Source organism: Coenobita brevimanus, chromosome 3 (assembly GCF_032717465.1).
Source record: "Coenobita brevimanus isolate Jiangsu-jjx chromosome 3, ASM3271746v2, whole genome shotgun sequence".
Lineage (NCBI taxonomy): Eukaryota > Metazoa > Arthropoda > Malacostraca > Decapoda > Coenobitidae > Coenobita > Coenobita brevimanus.
The window spans coordinates 14,667,568-14,689,017 of record NC_136956.1 but is presented as its reverse complement, the minus strand read 5'-3'; the positions used below and the strand labels follow the sequence as shown (position 1 = coordinate 14,689,017).

General features: G+C 40.6%; 1 non-coding gene across 1 annotated transcript; it reads left to right on the top strand.

Annotated features, from left to right (window-relative positions):
- Positions 1 to 21,008: 21,008 nt before the first annotated feature.
- LOC145394396 (5S ribosomal RNA) lies at positions 21,009 to 21,127 on the top strand. Its single transcript, XR_013896410.1, has one exon. It is a non-coding gene; the product is annotated as a 5S ribosomal RNA (ribosomal RNA).
- The last annotated feature ends 323 nt before the right edge of the window (positions 21,128 to 21,450 follow it).

Genomic DNA, 21,450 nt, shown 5'->3' with positions numbered 1-21,450 from the left:
ATGCGTATACAGGCACGCGTCTGCGTGCGCTCTCTCTCTCTCTCTCTCTCTCTCTCTGTTTAACTTGGTCTTTAGTTCTTTTCCTTGTTTCTGTGTTTATGTCTGACTGTCATTATTTTTGTCTGCCTATCTGTCTTCCTGTGAAGTCCTATCTGTCTGTCTGTCTGTCTGAGAAGTTTTTAAGGAATTTGATTTTACGTGGATGGAATGTAAGAAAATATTCTAGAAGGTTAAGAGTAAGACAGGGTGATAAAGAAGGTGGCAGGGGGAGTGAAAGATAAAAATGTGAGATTGCTGGTGGAGAAGGTAGAAAAGGTGAGCAGATGGTGAAAACAATTTAAGGAATTGTTAAACACTGAGAAAAAGCAACGCTCGTATACATGGCTGGGAAATGGTCAGAAAGAAGGGAGATGAGAAGGGAAGAAAAGATCAGTAGGATGGCAGCACTGGAAGCAAAGAATAAAGTTAAAATAGGGGAAGCTCCAGGAATTACTGGAGTGTGTGATGACGTGTTGATGCATGAGGAAGACATAGCAGTGGAATGAATGTGGCAGATGTGTAGATTAGCCTGGAAGGAAAGCAGAGTCCCTGAGGACTATAAGTCTGGTATAATTATTCGCCGAACAGTGGAGCATGGAAGAAAGAGGTTGTGTGTGGCAATCATAGGGGTAAATGTTTTCTTAATGTAACAGGAAAAGTTTATGGCAGGATACATAGGACAAAGTAAGGGAATAACAAACGATTCAGTTGGAGAAGAACAGGGAGGTTTCAGGAAAGGAAAGGGCTGTGTATACCACGTACAAATATTCGTCCTAAGGTATCGAGTGAGAAGGGAAAGATGCTGTAAGGTTCCCTCATGTGTTTGGAGAAATCATGTGGGAGAATGAATAGAGAAGGAATATGGAAAATAATAAAAATATATAGAGTAAAAGGGAAGTCATTGAATGCCGTGAAGGGTATGTGTGAGGGCGCTGGTGCTGCAGCATATGTGGACTGTAAACCTAGTGAATTTCTCTTTTCTGAATGTTAAGTAGAAGCAGAGATGTGTCATGTCTCCATGGTTCTTCAGTGTGTATATGGATGGAGTTACAAAAGAGATACAAGGTAGGGCTGCGGATTTTGGAGCAACCCAAGTTAGAATGGGTAGTGTTTGAAAATTTCCTGTTCTGTTGTTTGCAGATGATGGTGTATTGTTAAGTGAAGACGTCGGGGAACTGCAAGGCTTCGTAAAGGAGTTCGGGAGAGTATATAAGAAACAATATGAGGGTGAATGTAAGGAAGAGTGAAAGTGTGGTTGTCAAGTGAAATAAAGCCACTGAATGACAGTGAGGAAATAGAACATTGTGAATGCATTTAATTAAGTCGATAGTGTAATGAGTATGGATGGCAGTTAGGAGGATGAAGTGCTTGAGAAGGTACTGCAAGGAAGAAATGTTGCTGGTTAACTGAAAGCAGTGGTAAGAAATAAGGAAGTGAGCATGGAAGTAAATAGTCGCTGCATGACAGTATTGTGATCCCCTATCTAACATGTGGAAGAGAAGCTTGGACGTTGTTGAAAGGACATAAGTCAAGGGTGAGAGGCGCGGAAATGAGTTATTTTGAAAGAAGCATGTGGAGTTTCCATGACGGGACAGACTGATAAATGAGAAAGTAAAGGAGCGTTGTGGTATGGATTTGGATGTGATAGAAAGCATTAGGAGAAAATCACAGTGAGTTGGGGTGAGCATGTGGACAAGATGGAGAGTGAGAATCTACCTAGGAGAGTGCATGTGAGTGAGGTGAAGGGGGTGGAGAAGGAGGGGGAGACCGAGGATGAGATGGATGCATGGAGTAGAGAGATATATGAGAGAGACGTGAGTAAACTAAGGGGAGTGGTAAGGGACAGGGCTAAATGGATGTCTTACAGGATTAAGGCAACTGGCTATGGACAGATTTTTTTTTTTCTCGTAAACGCTTTTCCTATTCTTTAATTTATCTTCAAAACTTTTTTCTCACCTATTGATACTCATGCTCGGTCATTTTGAAGGAAAATAAGTTTCATATTCACGTGTAATTTCAGCTTAAAATTATCTGGGTTCTATGATTATATAATCTGATTTCGTGAGCAAACTGTGCGTAATACTAAAATTTCAGCATAATAATTTAATTCAACTTATGTGAACTGATAAGGAACATGCAAAATATCTTGATTTATTTTTTCATACGTGTGACCAATCGTGCGTGCCGGGTATTAAACACTTCGTTAACCCCCCTCTTCCCATTTCTCGGAAGAGTCGAGTTTCTGTGGACACAATCGTTTGCCGAGTTTCGACTTCACGCTCCGACAAGACGAAAGGAGTGGCAAAGATCCCTAACGCTGCTGGGACACAATTGAGTCTCCTCAATAACTTGGAAGTTGAGTTTTGGAATTTAACCGCGGTGTTCAGTATTGTACGTCTATGTGTGGACGAGAGAGAGAGAGAGAGAGAGAGAGAGAGAGAGAGAGAGAGAGTTTGAAACTATATTTGTTCTCCTTATTTCAATGTAATATAGTATAAGTTTGGGCGTTGTTTTGTGTGTGTGTGTGTGTGTGTGTGTGTGTGTGTGTGTGTGTGTGTGTGTGAATTACAACCAAAACGGGAAAAATAATTGATGGAACTTGGCAGTATGGTTGGAACTGGATCGCAGATAGGCAAGTTTAAGTTCACTTCGACGAATATTTTGGCCCCTAATTTGTCACCATTGGTGTTACTGCGGGTACATGTGGAAGTCGAGGTGGGGCATTTCCGTGGAGTTTCATGGAAAGAGAGAGAGAGAGAGAGAGAGAGAGAGAGAGAGAGAGAGAGGGGGGGTGGGGGGCTGTACATCTAGAGAGAGAGAGAGAGAGAGAGAGAGAGAGAGGGAGGGAGGGAGGGAGAGAGAGGTGGTGTGGGGGGTTGTACATCTACATTCCGATGTCTGTTACAGCAGTGATGCCGCGAGCAAATGATTCCATTCAGCAGATAATGGTGGTAGATGTGGTGTTGATCGTGGTAGTGGTAGGTGTGATGAAGGTGGGGGGTGGTTGTTTTTATGTTGGTGCTGGTAGTTGTGATGATGATGGTTATTGTAGTGGTGGCAGGTGATTAGAATTGGGTCTCATTAGGGCAAACACAATCACTTGATCCAAAGCAAACCGTGGATCAGAGATGGCTCTAATTCTGACAATTGGTGAGCATCCCGATAGGGCCGTGAGGCTCTTGTCTCTACTACATTTTATAGCATGTCCCTCATCATTTCGCTGAAAGTGGAGGGTATATATTAGTACCCATGGTCTCGGGTGGCAGGGAAAGTAACCCACTGCAAAGGGTATGTGATCCCTCAATTCTTTCTCTCTCTCTCTCTCTCTCTGCTTATCATGATTCTAGATATATGAATCTTTTTGGCCAGGTAACGTTTAAGTAGCGGCCTGGCTTTTTTCTCTCTTTTTCTGTCTTATTAAACTTATCTATTGAATTTGTTTTTGTAGGCAGTTCTTTCTCTTCCTAAACTGATTGGAGGCATCACAACACCTTATTTGAACTCGTTACCCTTCGTCCGTTGCCATTAAGCATGGGGTACGTTTATGTTTACATCACTAAAACACAATGATTACTTAAGCTTGATAAAAGAGAAGCACACGTTATGTTTGATTTTCCACACGCGTAACACTCTGGAAAATGTATCTATTTTACCCGTGCCTACGAAAAGGTGGCAGAGTTTTTTTTTTTTTTTTTTTTTTTTTTGGGGGGGGGAGATTGTCTTCACAGTAAACCAATGACGGCCATGTGGTAGTCAAACTGAATTTCCTTGTGGTAATCAAAACAGACTAAACATCACCTGCTCGTGATAAAAAAGAATAATAATGAGTTAATATCAATAGATGTGAGCGGCTAACAATAATCATGAATTGTACGAGCTTCGTACTGTAGATTCTGAATTTACTGTCCTATTTTTTCGATTATATCGTAGATCTGCATCCCTCCTCGTCAGCAGCAGGTGATGCTCTCGTAACTGCTTACCCAGCACTTGACATGCAGAGAAGGATAAGCTGCATCTGAAGACGAAGTTGTTGCTCCTCAGAGGTGGAGTGAATGTGGAGTTAAAATAGAGAGTATACAAAGGCACAAGCTTGAGACAACTTCTGATTACACCCGGTAGGATTTCGATGTGGGGGGAGGAGGGGAAGAGTATAAATTGGGCAGTGTGGTCGGGTACGGTGTTTGGTATTGGGCAAGCCAAGACCAATATCAGAGTCTGGGAAAATGAAAGGAATTGGCTTGCCAGTAAGGATCTAATGATGGTTTGATTAGGTTTCCGCACGAAGAACATAAAAAAAAAGAGAAGGAAGAAGAAAAAGAAAAACAACAACAATAGCAGCAGCAGCAGCAGCAGCAACAACAACAACAAGGAAAGCACAGGTAGACCTAGCACAGTACATAATTTTATGCACATAGATAGGTAGACAATAAACATGGGCAGACGGAGGTAGGTGGATGGATGGATAAATACAATTTTTACAAAACGAATTGCTGGGAGGAATTGAAAGGAGGGAAGAAAATACACACACACACACACACACACGGCATCGTCGGATGTGGACGTCTGTACCGGCGCTCCATACAAGCTCAACACGGCCAGAGGCATTACCTAAATAAGTATCTTTGAATGAGTCAAGCTCTGTACCAGGTTAGACTAAATGATTTTTCATTATTAAAAGGAAAAGAAATAATAAGTTTAAATAAGACTGGTTGAAACAACAAAGAACCACGATGCGTTGAGTCAGCTGGGTTTGTTTATACTACAGAAAGACCGGGAAAGCGTGCACACTGTAAGTACATACTCTGTTCATTTAGTATTACAAAATGGATACATACTTCAGTAAAACAAATTTGGAAAAGAAAAGGGATAAAAGAAAAAGCAAAATGACGATTTCTACCAAGAACTAGTTGAAGTGGAGACTCACAATAGACTTGTTGAACGTGTACACAATCTAGAAATGGCTTTCAAAAATGAAATTGATGAAATAAAGAAGCAAATGCACTTGCAAAAGGAAGAGATAGATAAACTGGGAAAGGAGGCCAATAAGAAAGACACAACCATCAGTGAACTAACAGTGGAATTGAATACCCTTAGGAAGAAAGTGAGTGAAATGGGAAGTACAGTATTTAATCACGAGAGTGTTATGGAAGAGTTAAAAAATGACACAGAGACAATTAGACAAGCAAGCAGTCTTATGGACCAGAGCAGTGATATTGAGGAGAAGATAACACAGGTGAATGAAGCTGTGCAAAGCTACAAAAATGATGTAGAAATCACGTATGCTGAAATGGTGAAAGTAAAGAAAGACTTGGAAACAAGGGCGGAGGAAAAAAGCATTAAAAAGGAAGTGAAAAGAATAATCCAAAACAATCCAAAGTTAGTCAGAGATTCAGTAGAAATAAATAAATCAATAGTAATCACTGGTATAGAAGAGGAAGAAATTAAAAACAAAATCACTAGAGACAAAAAGGAGATGGGAAATGTAGGCTAATGAACTTACTGAAAGAAGTATCAGAGGAAATCTGTAGTAAAGACATAGAGGAACACAAAAGGTTAGGGAAATACGAGAAAAGCAAGACAAGACCTCTAAAGGTGACTTTCCAGAGTGTAAACACTGTGGAAGAGATACTAAAAAATGCAAAGAATCTTATGGAAAAAGAGGAGTTCAAAAATGTATGGATAAAAAGATGTCTAACACAAGAGGAACTGGAATTACTGAAAGAGAAAAGGGAGGAAGCAAAAACAAAAAATGAGGGAAGATCAGAAGAGGACAAGAAGAAATTTTTTTACAAAGTAATAGGATTGCAGGTACGAAAGTGGTACACAAACAGGATGGAAGAAAAAGGAGGAAGTTAGTAGAACCATGTCATGACAAGTATATAAACAAAATGATAAAGTTGATGTACTCAAATGTGGATGGAATGGTATCTAAATTACTAGAGATGAATGATTATGTCAGAGAAAATGAACCACAAATAATATGCCTAACTGAAACAAAATTAACACCAAGGATATCCAATGACATACTAAACTTAGAGGAATACAATATATGGAGAAGAGACAGAAATTTAAAAAAAGGAGGAGGAATTATAATATTAACTAAGAAAAATCTAAAAGTCAAGGAAATAAACATAGATATACCATCACAAGTAGAATTGATTGCAGTAGAGATCGACACATCTGAAGGTAAAGTAATTGTAGCCAATTTGTATATGCCACCCAAATCAAACACATGGGAAAGAGACGAATATGAGGACCTAGCAGAGAGTACAATTCAGAGTATAAGATCCTTGCTACATAAAATGGAAGAGAAATCGGAAAGAATTATACTAACTGGGGATTTCAATACAAATATAAATTGGAATACTCTAGATATAAATAGCCAAGAAAGCTGCTGGGACCAAAAGCTCCTGGATCTCGTACAAGAGTTTTTCTTAACGCAACATGTGAGGGAAACCACTAGAAAAAGAGGACTTGATGTACCTTCAGTGCTAGATCTAATATTTACTAGGCAAGAAAATGACATTGACAGTTTAATATATCACCCTCCACTCGGCAAAAGCGATCATGCAGTACTAAATTATAACTTCAGGATAGCGTATGACATAGTAAACAGCACTGACAGTTACAAAAAGAGACTAAACTATAAAAAGGGAAATTATCAAGACCTAAAGAAGTATTTCTTAGAAGTTGATTGGGAAAATGAGCTTAGAGGACAAGATTTAAATGCTGTATATAAAAAATTTTGTGAATTTTATGAAATAGGAGTCCAGAATTACATCCCACAGCACAAAGAAGCAGATAAGAAAATACAGAAATGGTTCAATACAGAATGTAAAAAATCTAAAGAAAGAAGAGATTTGTTGTGGAATAGATACAGAAGACACAATAGTAAAAGGGCATATAATAATTACAAACAGGCAAGAAACGACTATACAAGAATAAGGAGGGAAGCCCAAAAACAGTTTGAGGAGGATATAATAAATAAAAGTAGTGATCAACCAAAGCTGTTTTACAGCTATATCAGAAGCAAAACCAAAGTAAAAGATATAATACAATCCATCACGGACGAGGGAATCACTTATACACAAGAGAAAGATATTTGTGAAGCACTAAATAAGAATTTCCAATTAGTTTTTACAGAAGAAAAAAATTTTGAGAGAGACTATGTGGAACACGCATGTCCACACATACTACCAGATATAAAAATAGCAGAAAAAGTAATACAAGAGGAGTTAAGTAGATTAGACAGAGGAAAAGCAAGTGGTCCTGATGAAATTTCATGTTGGGTGTTACGAGAATGTGCAAAAGAGTTAAGTAAACCATTATTTTTAATTTTCAAGAAATCTTTGAGTCAAGGGAAACTACCTGATATTTGGAAAAAAGCAAATATAGTCCCCTTATTCAAGAAAGGAAATAGACAAAATCCTCTCAACTACCGACCAGTATCACTGACTAGTGTTGTAAGCAAGGTATTAGAAAAACTTATAAGAAAAGCTTGGGTAAATCATCTAGAAAAACACAGTATGATAACAGAAAGACAGTTTGGTTTCAGAAAAGGAAAATCATGTGTTACTAATCTGTTGAGCTACTGTGACAGAGTAACAAACACAATACAGGAAAGGGAAGGATGGGTGGACAGTATCTATTTAGATTTCAAGAAAGCTTTTGACACAGTACCACACCAAAGACTTTTATGGAAGCTGTACCATCAAGGAGGAATTCGAGGCAAACTGTTTTGTTGGATGCAAGACTTTCTCATAAAAAGAGAAATGAGGACAGTACTAAGAGGAAACTACTCATCATGGAAAGAAGTGACTAGTGGAGTACCACAGGGTTCGGTGCTGGCACCAATCATGTTTTTAGTGTACATAAATGATATAAACAGTAACACTGGAAATGAGAGCTATCTGAATATGTTTGCAGATGATGCAAAAATACAAAGGAGAATTACTAGCACAGACTCTTGTAGGGAGCTACAAGAAGAATTAAATAAACTTCATGAATGGAGTAGTACATGGCAAATGGAATTCAATGTGGACAAGTGTCATGTAATCAAGTTTGGTAAAAGTGGAAAAAGACCTGATTGGGATTATAAGTTAGGAAATAAAACCCTATACACATCAGAAAGAGAGAAAGACCTAGGTGTGATTATCAATAACAGAATATCTCCGGCTGACCACATCAGCGAGAAGGTACGGAACATGTATACACTGCTTGCAAATATGAGAATAGCATTCACATACATAAATGAAGACATGCTAAAAAGGATAATAACATCATTCATTAGACCAACCCTGGAATATGCATCAGTAGTCTGGAGTCCTCATCTCAAAAAGCATATAGACAAGATTGAAAAAGTTCAAAGGGCCGCTACAAGATGGATACCAAGCTTAAGGGACCTAAGCTATGAAGAAAGACTAAATAAACTGAATCTACCAACACTACAGGAGAGAAGGAAAAGAGGTGACATGATAAGGCTATATAAGTGCATATCAGGAAAGGAGAAAATAGACATAAATGATTACTTAACATATGGAGAAGCATCAGCAAGAGGACACTGCAAAACACTGCATAAGAAGAGAGGTGATAAAGACGTAAGGAAATTCAGTTTCCCAAACAGAGCAATTGATCAATGGAATGCACTACCGAATGAAATAGTGTGTGCCAAAACAATTCACAAATTTAAGGATATGTACGATAAATATGGTCTAAGACACGGGACAATACGAGCTTGACTCATTCCTGTAAAGATACAATTAGGTAAGAATAATTAGGTAAGAACACACACACACACAATAGAAAACTGGTCGCAAGTAAAAGACTGGGTGGCGGGCCTGTGCTTTGATAATACTGCAGGCAGTATGGGTGTCCACAGTGGGGTTTGTACTGTCATCCAGAACGCCACTGGGACACCGCTCTTCTTCACTGCATGCCGCCACCACATCCACGAGTTTCTCTTCACTATGGTCTTTGACGCATTCTTCTCCTCTTCTGGCCTGGAAATCCCACTATTCGGTCAGTTCAAGGATCGCTGGGATATCATCAATCAGCAGGTTTTCAAACCGTATGAAACATAGGCCTATTGTCCTGATCTACAACCCTTAGATCTATGGATCTCGAAGCACCAAGACGAGCTGGCTTTCTTCATTGTCTTCAGACTCCAGGATGGGCACGAGCACGATGACTACAGGGAATATCTCGAACTTGCACTAAGCTTCCTGGGTTATCCACATCTTGAAACGAGGAAGCGCTCTGACAGCAGATTCCATAGTCCAGGAGCAAACGGTAAGTCCAGATGGATGGGGCAGGGGATCTACTCACTGAAGATTTACCTATTCCGGGACCAGTTCCCTCTCACCCCTCACGAGGAAAGAGACCTGACGTGAAGAAACGTCTTCTTGGTCAAGCTGTACCTATGAGCTTGATATTCATAGCTGGTTGGAATCGATGCACCCACGAATGATTTGGCTCTCCTCAAGACAATACAGATCTACAAGAATCAGATCAACGATGAAGTGGGAGGCATAGTACTAAAAAAACTTCAGAACCAATGTTGGTACCTGATTGAGGATCACACAGGCTTTTGGCTTCTTCTCGAACCTGGTGCCTGAGGACGAAAGAGATAAGATAATCATATGATAAAAAAGTTTGATAAGAGTTTTGAGTGAATATTTTACATTTAGCCTAGTGGAAAGAACCAGATTTAAATATGTTCAGGTTTTCTTCCTTGCATGTTTTAGAGAAAACCAAAAAAGTTGTAAAGCTGTAATGACAGAAACATAGTTGTGGTCCCTCTTTTTGTCTGAAAAGAATGTGGTTACAGTTAAGTATACAGTTAGCCAGTTATTGAGAAAATGTAAAATGTACCTGTGCGTTCTTCCATATCTTTGTCTTCAGATTTTTCGATATTACACAAGAAGCTTTCTTAGGTCAATCTAAGAACATGTCTCAAATAAGAATGACCTTCAACTACCTTTAAAGGTCACAGACTTGTTTATGATGCAAAAAGTTCATACATTATATTATACCATATATAGTTATGGCGAAGCTTCCTTGCTATGGCGACACAATATACAAATACTGTATTTAACTGGTTAAGCTTTGCCATATAAATGGCTAAGCTTATTGTTTTTGTCAGGAGCATTATTTTTGTTTGCACGTTTTATCTTCGATCTTGATGATATTACACATGGAGGTACCCTAAGGTAACCCAAGTTCCTGTGCCAAATATAATTGATCCTGGCCTATTTTCAAAGGTAGTGTACTAATTCTTATTCTAAAAACTACATATTTGAAACTGAAATATCTCAAAAACTAATGAAAATGGAGCTTTTTGGTTGCAAATCTTAAGATGAAAATGTTTGCTGAGTAATTGTGGCTTAATATTTTGCCATTTAGTCCAGTGTAAAATACTTAATTCACATACGTTTTTTTGTTTTGTTTTTCATATAACATGTTTTAGAGAAAACCACAGAAGCTTTAAAGATGTAACTTCCCACATATATAGCTGTGGTCCCTCTAATGCTCTGAAGGGAATATGGTTACAGTTAGAGCATATGGTTAGCCAATTATTGAGACAAACGTAAATTTTACACATGCATTCCTCGAAACCTTTGTCTACAGATCTTGTTCATATTGCAAAAGTTCCCTTTGGGTCTTCAGACCTTGTTTTAATTACACATACCTTGTTTACCAAATGTAGTTAGAGCAAAACTTCCTTGTTGTGAGTACATAATAAGAAGGGGTAGCTAATTGTTTTTATATAGTGCATTTTTCCTTCTTTGATCTTCATGGTATCATACATGAAGGTACGTCTAGAGTAACTTAAGCCCTTGTGCCAAATGTAAATGACCTTGACCCCTTTTTGCAGGCCATATACTTATTTTTTTTTTAACTTACATATTTGATATTGAAATATCTCAGAAACTAAGTGAGATACAACTATTTGGTTGACGATCCTAAGACAAAATGTTTGCTGAATAATTTTGGTTTAACATTTTGCCATTTAGCCTAGTGGAAAGTACCAAATTAAACACTGCTCAGTTTTTCTTTGGAACACGTTTTAGAAAAATCCACTAAAACTTTTAAGCTGTAGCTTTCAAGATATATAGCTTTGGTCCCTCTTATGAACTGAAAGGTATATGGCTACAGTTAAGCATACAGTTAGCTAGTTATTGAGACAAACATAAAATTTTCACAAGCGTTTTTTGCCTTTTTTGTCTTCAAATCTTGTTGATGTTTCAGAAGATACCATAGGGTCTTCAGATCTTGTTTATATTAAACAAACATTGTATATCATTACCGGGGACTTTTATGCATGGTTGTGGGCGGTGTAGATGTGTTTTCATCTGCTCTCTCCTCTAGCTTTGTTGGGCTGCCTCACCAGCAATATATATATATATATATATATATATATATATATATATATATATATATATATATATATATATATTTCACCCTTCTGGTGGCTTCTAGGGAAGCTAGTTTCTCATATTCCTCCCCTCCCTCTAGCTGGGTACAGTAGGAGTCTGTGCCATTATACTGAGTTTACCTTTGCTTACTTGCCCACGGAGGGTCCCCCCCACTGATCGCTCTGGGGCATGAATTAACATGGTCGGGCCTCCCTGGACTGGTTTGAGAGGGCAACCTCAGACTTAGGTGTTTGGTCCCGTGTGATTGTCCCTTGCTTGCTCTTCTCTTTCTTCTCACTGCCCCCGTAAGGGGGAAGTAGTAAGTATGGCTGACACCCTTTCCACCTAACCCCCCCTCAGGGGGGAAGGTGGTTTTGACCGACCCTCGACTGGTACACAGACTGACAGCCCCCAGACAGAACGGCCCCAGACTCGTTTGCCTCGCGATATCAATGTACATAACGCCGAGTTTGTAATCATCACTGCTCTAGGTTCCATTCCCTTCAGCAGTCTCAATCCCTTCATGATCAAGAAGGTTATTGATGACTGGGCTGGGGGGGTGGAATAAGTTTTTAAAAACTTGCGAACGGAGACCTCCTTGTAAAGACTTGTAACTGAACTCAAGTTAAGGACTTGTTGAAGCAACGCAAGTTTCATTGCTATGATGTCGAGGTCAAGATCCCAACTTCCATGAATTCCTGCAAGGGTGTTATCGCTTGCATGGATCTCATGGTGATGAGTGAGGAAAAGATCATAGAGGAACTAGCTCAGCAAGATGTTATTGATGCTAGATTCATAACCAGATTTTTGGAAGGTGTCAGGACAAAGACTGCAACTATCGTTTTGACTTTTGGTAAAATGTCACTGCCCCCCTGGGGGTAGGGGGGGTTTAAGAATACTCCCCCAGTATCCCTGCTTGTCGTATGAGGCGACTAAAAGGGTTGGTGGTGGGTTAGCACCCCACCCGTAAAAAGAACTAACTAAACAAGCAAATAAAGTGCCTCAGACCAGGACGGACCATACGTTGACGACTAAGGAACGGACAAAGGACATTCTGAGGGTGGAAACATGGAATGTGAGAGGAGTGAATGATGAAGTGAAAGAGAGAGAGATTGTTCAGGTGCTTGAGGATGCAAGAGTGGATATATGTGGATTGACTGAACTAAATGGAAAGGTGAAAGGGTGAGAGAATGAGAGTTCGGTTTAGGTATATGTGCGGGAGTTAATGAGAATGAGAGGGAGTATGTCTGATGATAAGCTAGAAGTGGAAGGAGAATATAAGAGAGTATGGAACAGTGGGTGCAAGGATTGTATGGGTGAGAATGAAAGTAAGTATACAAGCGTGGGCGATTGTATGTGTGTATGCTCCGACAGAGGACCGAGTGGCAAGAGTGAAAGATGAGTTTGGGGCGAAAGTAGAAGCATGTATGGACAAATGTGAGAGGAGCGAGAGAGTGCTTTTGATTGGAGACATGAATGGCAAAGTTGGGAATGTACGAGTGGATGGAGTGGTTAGTCAGTGGGGTGTGCCAGCTGATGTAGATGAGAATGGTAGTGCTTTGGTCGACATCTGTGCTGGTAAGGGGTTGGCAATAGCCAACTAACTAAACAAGCGAATAAAGTGCCTCAGACCAGGACAGACCATAAGTTGACGACTAAGGAACGGACAAAGGACATTCTGAGGGTGGGAACATAGAATGAGAGAGGAGTGAATGATGACATAAGATGATCCACCAGTATACATGGAGAGTAATGAGGAGGATGGATGGTGAACTTGTTGAACGAAAGGCAGTGATAGACTACGTGTGTGTGGATGAGCGAATGAGAAGACAAGTGTTGGATGCAAGAGTGTGGAGATGGTGGAGGAATGGAGTCTCGGACCATCACTTGGTGATGTCCAAGGTAAAGCTGCAAAGAAAATGGTTGAGGAGACGAAGGGGAAGACAGGAGGAAACAGCTCCTGTGAGAAGAGTGGAGAATTTGCAAGACAGTGAGAAAATGGCAGAGTATAAGAGCATAGTGGAAGGAAGATTGGGAAGATATGAGCTAGAGCAGATGGAAGGGGTGGAAGACGTATGTAAGATATTTACGGAAGAGATAGACGCAGAGTGTGAGGTGGTCTGTGGAGTGAGGAGGAGTTGCAAGGGTGTGCAAGGGACAGCATGGTGGAATGATAAGGTGAAACGACCTGTGGAACAAAAGAAGAAAGCATATAGTGAATGGTTAGTGAGTAGAGGTAGGGAAGAAGATGAGAGAGAGAAGAGAGAGGTATATGTGAGCATGAGAAGGGAGGTGAAGAGACTGGTGAAGAGGAGTAAGAAGAAAGTGGATGAAGAGTTTGGGAGGAATCTGAGTGTGAAATGGAGGGAGAGTAAGAAATTGTTTTCGAAGGAGGTAAAGAAAGTAAGGTCACTAGTGTGAAAGGGGAAATAGTAGGGGAGTGAAAGATGGGAATAATAGATTGTTGGTGGAGAAGATAGAGAAATTGAGGAGATGGAAGGAGCACTTTCAGGATTTGTTGAATGTAGAGAATGACAGCAGTGCGAGTATAAGTGGTTGGGGAATGGCTGGGAGAAGGAGATGAGAGGAGGGAGGAAGAGATCAGTAGGACGGAAGTAGTGGAAGCAATGAAGAAGATCAAGTTTGGAAAGGCCCCAGGAATTGATGGAGTATGTGGTGATATGCTGAGGTATGGGGGTGAGATTGTTGTGCAGTGATATGGAAGTTGTGTAGATTGGCTTGGGAAGAGGGAAGGGTTCCAGAGGACTGGAAATCAGGTATAATTGTTCCTTTATATAAAGGAAAAGGGGAGAAAGAAGTATGTGGTAACCATAGGGGTATTTGCCTTCTTGGTGTGACTGGTAAAATATATGGTAGAATACCCATTGATAGGGTTAGGCATATGACAGAGGAGCTAGTTGGAGAAGAACAAGGGGGATTTAGGAAGGGAAAAGGGTGTGTAGATCAGATATTTGTTTTAAGATGTTTAGTGAAGTATCTAGAGAAGGGAAAGAAAGTGTATGCTGCCTTCATGGACTTGGAGAAAGCTTATGACATAATAGATAGGCAAGGTATGTGGAAGGTATTAAGAACATATGGAGTGGATGGGAAATTACTGACCGCTGTGAAGAGTATGTACGAAGGAGCTAGGGCTACGTTGCGAGTGGATGGTGAGCTGGGTGAGTTCTTTGATCTCAATGTGGGACTGAAACAGGGTTGTGTGATGTCTCCATGGCTGTTTAATATATACATGGATGGGATTGTAAAGGAGGTACAGGGTAGGGCAGTGGATGTAGGGGTGGCTCTAATGAATGAGGGTGAGATTTGGAAGATTCCAGTGTTGCTGTTTGCTGATGATACAGTATTGTTGAGTGAAGATGAATGGGAGTTGCAAGGTTTGGTGAATGAATTTGGGACAGTGTGTAGGAGGAGGAAGCTGAAAGTTAATGTAAACAAAAGTAAAGTTATGGTGTTTGAGAGGAATAAAGTCACAGAATGTATGGTGAGGTTGGATGGTGAGGATATGGAGAGTGTGAGTGCATTCAAGTACTTGGGTAGTGTTATGAGTAAGGATGGAACTTTGGGGGATGAAGTGCGTGAAAGGGTACAGCAGGGAAGGAAGGTTGTTGGTTCACTGAAAGCAGTGATTAGAAATAGGGAGGTGAGTGTGGAAGTTAAGAAGTCACTGCATGATAATATTGTGATCCCTACCCTGACATATGGAAGCGAAGCGTGGACCTTTCAAGAGGGGAACAAGTCAGAGTGAGAGCAGTGGAAATGAGTTACTTGAGAGGAGCGTGTGGAGTGACATGGAGGGACAGGTTGACGGATGAAGAAGTGAAGGAACGTTGTGGGGTGGATGTGGATGTGGTTGATAAGATTAGGAGAAATACACTGAGGTGGTTTGGACATGTGGAGAGAATGGAGAAAGAAAGACTGACTAAGAGGGTGTATGTAGGTGAGGTGGAGGGAGGAAGGGAGTGGGAGGGGTAGACCGAGGATGAGGTGGAGGGATGGAGTTGAGAGGTATATGAGGGAGGGGGGGTTAGTTGGGGGGAGGGTAGTCAAATGGTGGGTGACAGAGCGACTTGGAGGCGTTTTGTCTGTGGCCACCCTTTGCGGGATTAGGGCGTCGGGCTATAGATAGATACATAGTCACTGCCTGGCCATTTTAAAATCGGTTACGAAATTGTTCATGTGCAGCCATATATCCCCAACCCTTTATGTTGTTTGATATGCCAGTTGTATGGGCATAGTTCCAAGACTTGTTGGGCTTCCCAGCCAGCGTGTGGCAAGTGTGCAAGCCAGGGTCATGATGTTGCACATCCGAGATAGTATGTTGCTTTCACTGCAAGGGCACTCACTACACTTCCTCAAGGGACTGTCCCAAGTGGAAGGAGGAGAAAGAGGTCTGCACAGTGAAGGCAACTGAGGGTATTTCCTACTACGAAGCTAGGAAAAAGGTGAAGGAGTTGCATGCAACTCCCACGCCGAATAGGTCCTATGCTTCAACGATAATGTCTCGTCCCGTGATGTGTTCTGTCGAGACGCAGACTGACCTTGTCCTTCTCTCTCCTGCCACTCACAGTACCTCTCCATCTCTGCCTCCTGTCCACTCCAACTCTCTCACTGATATCCCTAAGGCTTCGACATATTCTCAGGCTGCTGCTGCCTGTACAACAGTACAGCCTAAACCGAAGTCTGACAAGTCTATTAAGAGTAACATGATCACCCTCACAAAACAGTCACGTCCTCATGTTCTTCCAGTTCCAACACCAGTGAGGAAGAAAAAGGTTAGCGCTTCCTCGGGGGAGTCTGGGAGCCTTGTCATTAATGAACAAATCGAAATTTCCATTAGCAAGCACTGGGAAAGGTCCCCAAGTATCAACTCGCCTGGGCGTGGGGGGCATAAAAAAAACTAAGAGCACTGGCCACCCTCATAAATCGTAAACCACCACATTCACTATTTTACAGTGGAATTGTAGAGGTGTTGGGAATAAATTACAAAATATAGCAATCTTGCATTCAATACACAGGTCAGACGTTGTTTATTTAGACACGTCTGAAGGATCATCCTGATCTTCCACAGTTCAAACACTACCACTCGTATAGAAGATATGAAGGTCACAGAGTTGCCATATACACACACAAATCACACCCACAAATGGAAGTGATTCTAAATTCTACTCTGCAAGCTGTCGTGTGCAGAGTAAAATTTAATAACACATATCTGTCTATTTGCTCTCTGAACTGTCCTCCACATGGCCTCATTGATAGTGTTGCTTTAAAGTCACTATTTGAACATCTTCCTGGGAATAAGTTAGTGCTGGGCGACTTTAACGCCCATCACTATCAATAGGGTAGCTTGAGGATTGATGGTCGTGGTGAGCAAGTAGCTGACCTAATACTACAGTCCAACCTCTGTCTTCTGAATGATGGTAGAGCGACTCATGTAGTTGATCATACTGGTAACTTTTTGGCTACTGACTTATCTCTGGCCCCCCCTGGTATACATCAAGATTTCTCGTAGGACACTTATGATGACTCCTTGGGAAGTGATCATTAACCCATCTGTCTTTCTTATACATGCGACATTGTTTCGGACCCTCTTGCCCCAAAATTTAACTATAAGAAAGCAGATTGGGGATCCTTCTCAAGGATCGCCAATTTAGATATATCTGGGAAGACCATAGATGTCAAGGTTGAAAATGTAACTAATTCCATAATACACGCAGGTGAGGCTGCTATTCCCAAGACTACTACAGTTCATGTGAAGCATAGAGCTCATTGGTGGATCCCAGATTGCCGACAAGCATTAACCCCTTAACTGCGGGGCTTCACTTTCATGATGCTCGGGAGCATGGGATCATACCACGGGGCGTCACTTTCATGATGCTCGGGAGCACAGGATCATATTGCGGGGCGTCACTTTTGTGATTCTGTGTTATTTTGAATTCGCCCAGGCTTTTAATTGGTGGCTTGTATCATCTATCAGTACTACCAGTGTCCAGCTATACTCATTTCTGCTAATGTCACCTGTACTCCCAGCCACTGTTGAGAATTTAGTCATTTTTCTCCTGTCCTTGACCCCCCCCTTCCTTACCTCCCCTCCATTACCCTCTCCTCCTGCCTGACCAGCTCTGCTGCGTTACACAAATGCTGGACAGATTTTTCTACTCATTTTATCCATTGAAATGTGCCCTTTGCCCTATTCTAATGCAAAATAATATATAAAAGAAAGAGAAAAGGTAATTGATACCGCCATACATCTGGAATGGGCTAATTATGACCTGGCAACACCTCACGTGCACTCGTTCGCTAATTTTCCCTGTTTATTTCCCCTTGAAATATGTCGTATGACCTGTTCTCATAAGAAAAATACATATAAGAAAGGAAGAGAGAAGCCAAAATGATATTTACATTCACCAGGAACTACCTAATTTATTATGTATTGTCTAGATTTCCTGCCAATCATTTCATAGCGTATATATTAGCAGCTGTCACTACGCTGACATTGGCAGCCCTTCACTGCCCCTAGGCAACAACATTCAGTTTACTGTCGTCTTTCAAGATGAAACCACATCGGATTTGCGCCTGTCCAATTACGCCGCTTTTTAGCTCCATGCAAAGGGCCCTGTGACCTCTACCCCTACTAAACCTTGTGTGGAAAGGGGTAAAGGGCTAAGTGACTGCTGTGGAAAGTGAACTGCCTAATTTATCAGTGAAAATGATGGACAGTGACTACGATCTTTCTGGTGACTCTAAAACAGTGCAAGTGGAAATGTAAATAATGTGTAAATAATGTGTAAACAGCAAGTGAAAGCAATGAATGTAAATATAAGTGAACAGTGGAAAATAGTTTTATAAGTTACTGCAAGTGACAGTGCAAAACAGTGTAAATAAAACAGAAATGTAAATAATGTAAATAAAAAAGGGAATGTAAATAGAAATGTAAATGAGTAGTAATATAAGAATACGAGTATATATACTAGGATTAATGAAAGTGAAAGTTTCACTCTAGCATGTATGAATACTATGAGTTATGAAAGTGAAAGTGAAAGTGACAGATTCGCTCTCAACACTAGTATGCAGGACGAGAAAATGAATGCCTGGAGTGAAAATAAACTACTAGTACTGAAAGAAACTTACAGATAAATTTTTGTATATATAAATAAGTGTAATAAAGTACTAGGAATATAATGTGTAAGTGTGGCTATCAATAATAAATGACAGCTCCGTCTCAGAATACCATCGGGGAACCAGCATGGGAGGAAAGCTCGTATGAGCTCATAAGTTACAATGCTTTCACAGTGTTTTTTTTTTTTTTTTTGGAATATGGATTCCAAACTACTTGAAATTCATCGAATAGTGTTTGTAGTTATAACATCAGGCAGTGGTAACCATATTATGGGGTATCGGGAAGTGTAAAGTGGAGACTTCATTACCCAACTTCAGAAGTCTCCACAAGTCCTACGGTACTCGACAAAGGCTCAACAAACATCCCAGGAGAAAGCTGAAGGTATGTACCTTAGGCATATTTAATTATAATATTCTAGAACTAATAACTGATTTTTGGCAAATATTTTTAGGAAGTCTGTCGGAGCGCAAATATCCTAGCGGGACACGCAAGTTGAGCCAAAACAACCCCACGGTTGAGGGGTTAAGGAAATGCAATAGGAGATACAGGATTTTTGATAGTCAGCCTACTGAGGAAAATTTTATGCCATACAAACAGGCATGGGCTGAAGCAAGGAGAATAATAAGAAGGGCGAAAAGTGACTCATGGTGGTCGTTTGTGTCCACGGTGAATTGATCAACTCCACTCACTAAAGTCTGGCCCACTATTAAAATATTAAATAATAAATGCCCAAATATCCCTGTTACCACCCTGCAGGTGAACACCATCCATGGCGATGCCATGGACGTTGCTAACATCCTCGCCAGGAGTTTTTCTCATGTAAGTAGTTCAGCCAATTATGATCCGCGTTTTCAACATCATAAACGCACGGCTGAGCTACGGATAATAGACTTTGCCACAGAAGACGTAGACTCCCCGTACAACCAAGAGTCTATGCTAGATGAACTGCTCCTTGCCCTTAAATCCTGTGAAGACACCAGCCCTGTACCAGACACCATCACTTACGACATGATCCAGCAACTTAATCAGGACACCCTGATTAAGATGTTTGCATTGTACAATGAGATTTGGGCGTCTCAAATGTTCCCAAACTCATGGTACTTTGTGCACATCATATCGGTACCCAAAGAGGCTGGTCGTCTTATGAATCCCACTTCATTTCGTCCTATTGTTTTGACTTCTTGCCTATGTAAGGTCATGGAATGTATGGTTAATAATAGGCTTCTTTTTGTTTTAGAGTCGAAGAATTTGTTAAATGATCAACAATGTGGCTTCCGTAAATACAGAAGTTCATAGATCATTTAATGAATTTGGAGCATTGTAATGCAGAGGCGTTTGCCAATAAAGATTTCATAATTGAGATGTTCTTGGACATCCATAAAGCCTATGACATGACATGGTGACATGGTATACTGATGAAGCTCTATGCTTATGGTTAACCCGTCATGTCCCGAGGTTTTCCGCACCTATGACATCCCCCAGTCCCGAGCCTTTTTGGAAAAATTTTTTTTGACTGAAACTTCCGCTTAGGTCGAGAAACGAAGGAAAATCACAAAGAAAGTGGTTCCCGCGGTCTAGAAGTGGTCCATACAGGTGCGGTCCCCCCAGGCAGGTGTGGTGTTCTGTAATGGACAGGATATGCGCTAACGTTTTCCATGGTAAGAAATAATGGGAGAAACAACACACAACACCTCTATATTTATTGAATTTGAACTAATAAACAATAACAGTAACAATATAATGGATTTCAGACACATATATATGAAAAATAAGCATTGTACCATTGTGTGAGCATAGCGAGTTTGGTCCGAGTCGTAACATGCTATATGCTAAGTGTCTGGTATGAGTCAACCTATCATTTTTTCTACTTGTATACTTCTGTTTCAATGACATTTTACCAATTACAACTGTTTGTAAGTGTTTTCAGATGTTTTCATTCATTATGATGACATGCAGCATAAGTATAGCGCACATCAGCTTAGTAAGCGCACTCGCTATGACTCGTATTTCAACATACCAAATTGTTTTATCACTTTCCAATTATTTTCCCCTTTACATAGAACCTTTCCTCCACCACTGTAAAGGTTTTCAATTATTTTCATTCATTACGAGGGCATTTAGCGATATGCTAGCGCATATTCACGTAGCAACCACGATCTCAAACACTCGTGTTTCATCATCTACTTTATTTATTCACTCCAATTATAATTTCCCACTTACATTACACACGTTTACACCTCTATAATGCACTGTACATACTTACTGGCATTATTTATTCAAGTGAGCATGAGAATATCGCATGAAAATACCCTCGCAATGAATGTTTCGACCAACATAATACTCACACACTTATTTACTAATTCTTCACATATATTACACACTTTACCACTTGCTGACTTTTATTTTCACTAATACTTGCCAACGGCCATACCACGTTGAGTACACCGCTTCCCGTCCGATCAGCGAAGTTAAGCAACGTTGGGTCTGGTTAGTACTTGGATGGGTGACCGCCTGGGAACACCAGATGCTGTTGGCATCCCTACATGTCAAGTGGGGTTGGTGGAGGATTAGTGCCCCTCCCTGTAAAACAATTAACTCTAGGCCCTTGGCCACCCCGTCTGGGATACATGGCGTCTGGCAATGAATGAATGAATGACTTGCCTTATTCATTCAACTGAGCGTCAGGAAATCGCATCTCTATACACATGCTATTAATATTTGACTTAGAATATATTTCAGCACTTACAATAATTTGAACTTATATTATACCCGTAAGAATTTCCAATAATAATAATTATATAATTACGGGCCGTATTTATTGCACTGAGCGACAGAATATTGCATCATAAAACCCTCGCT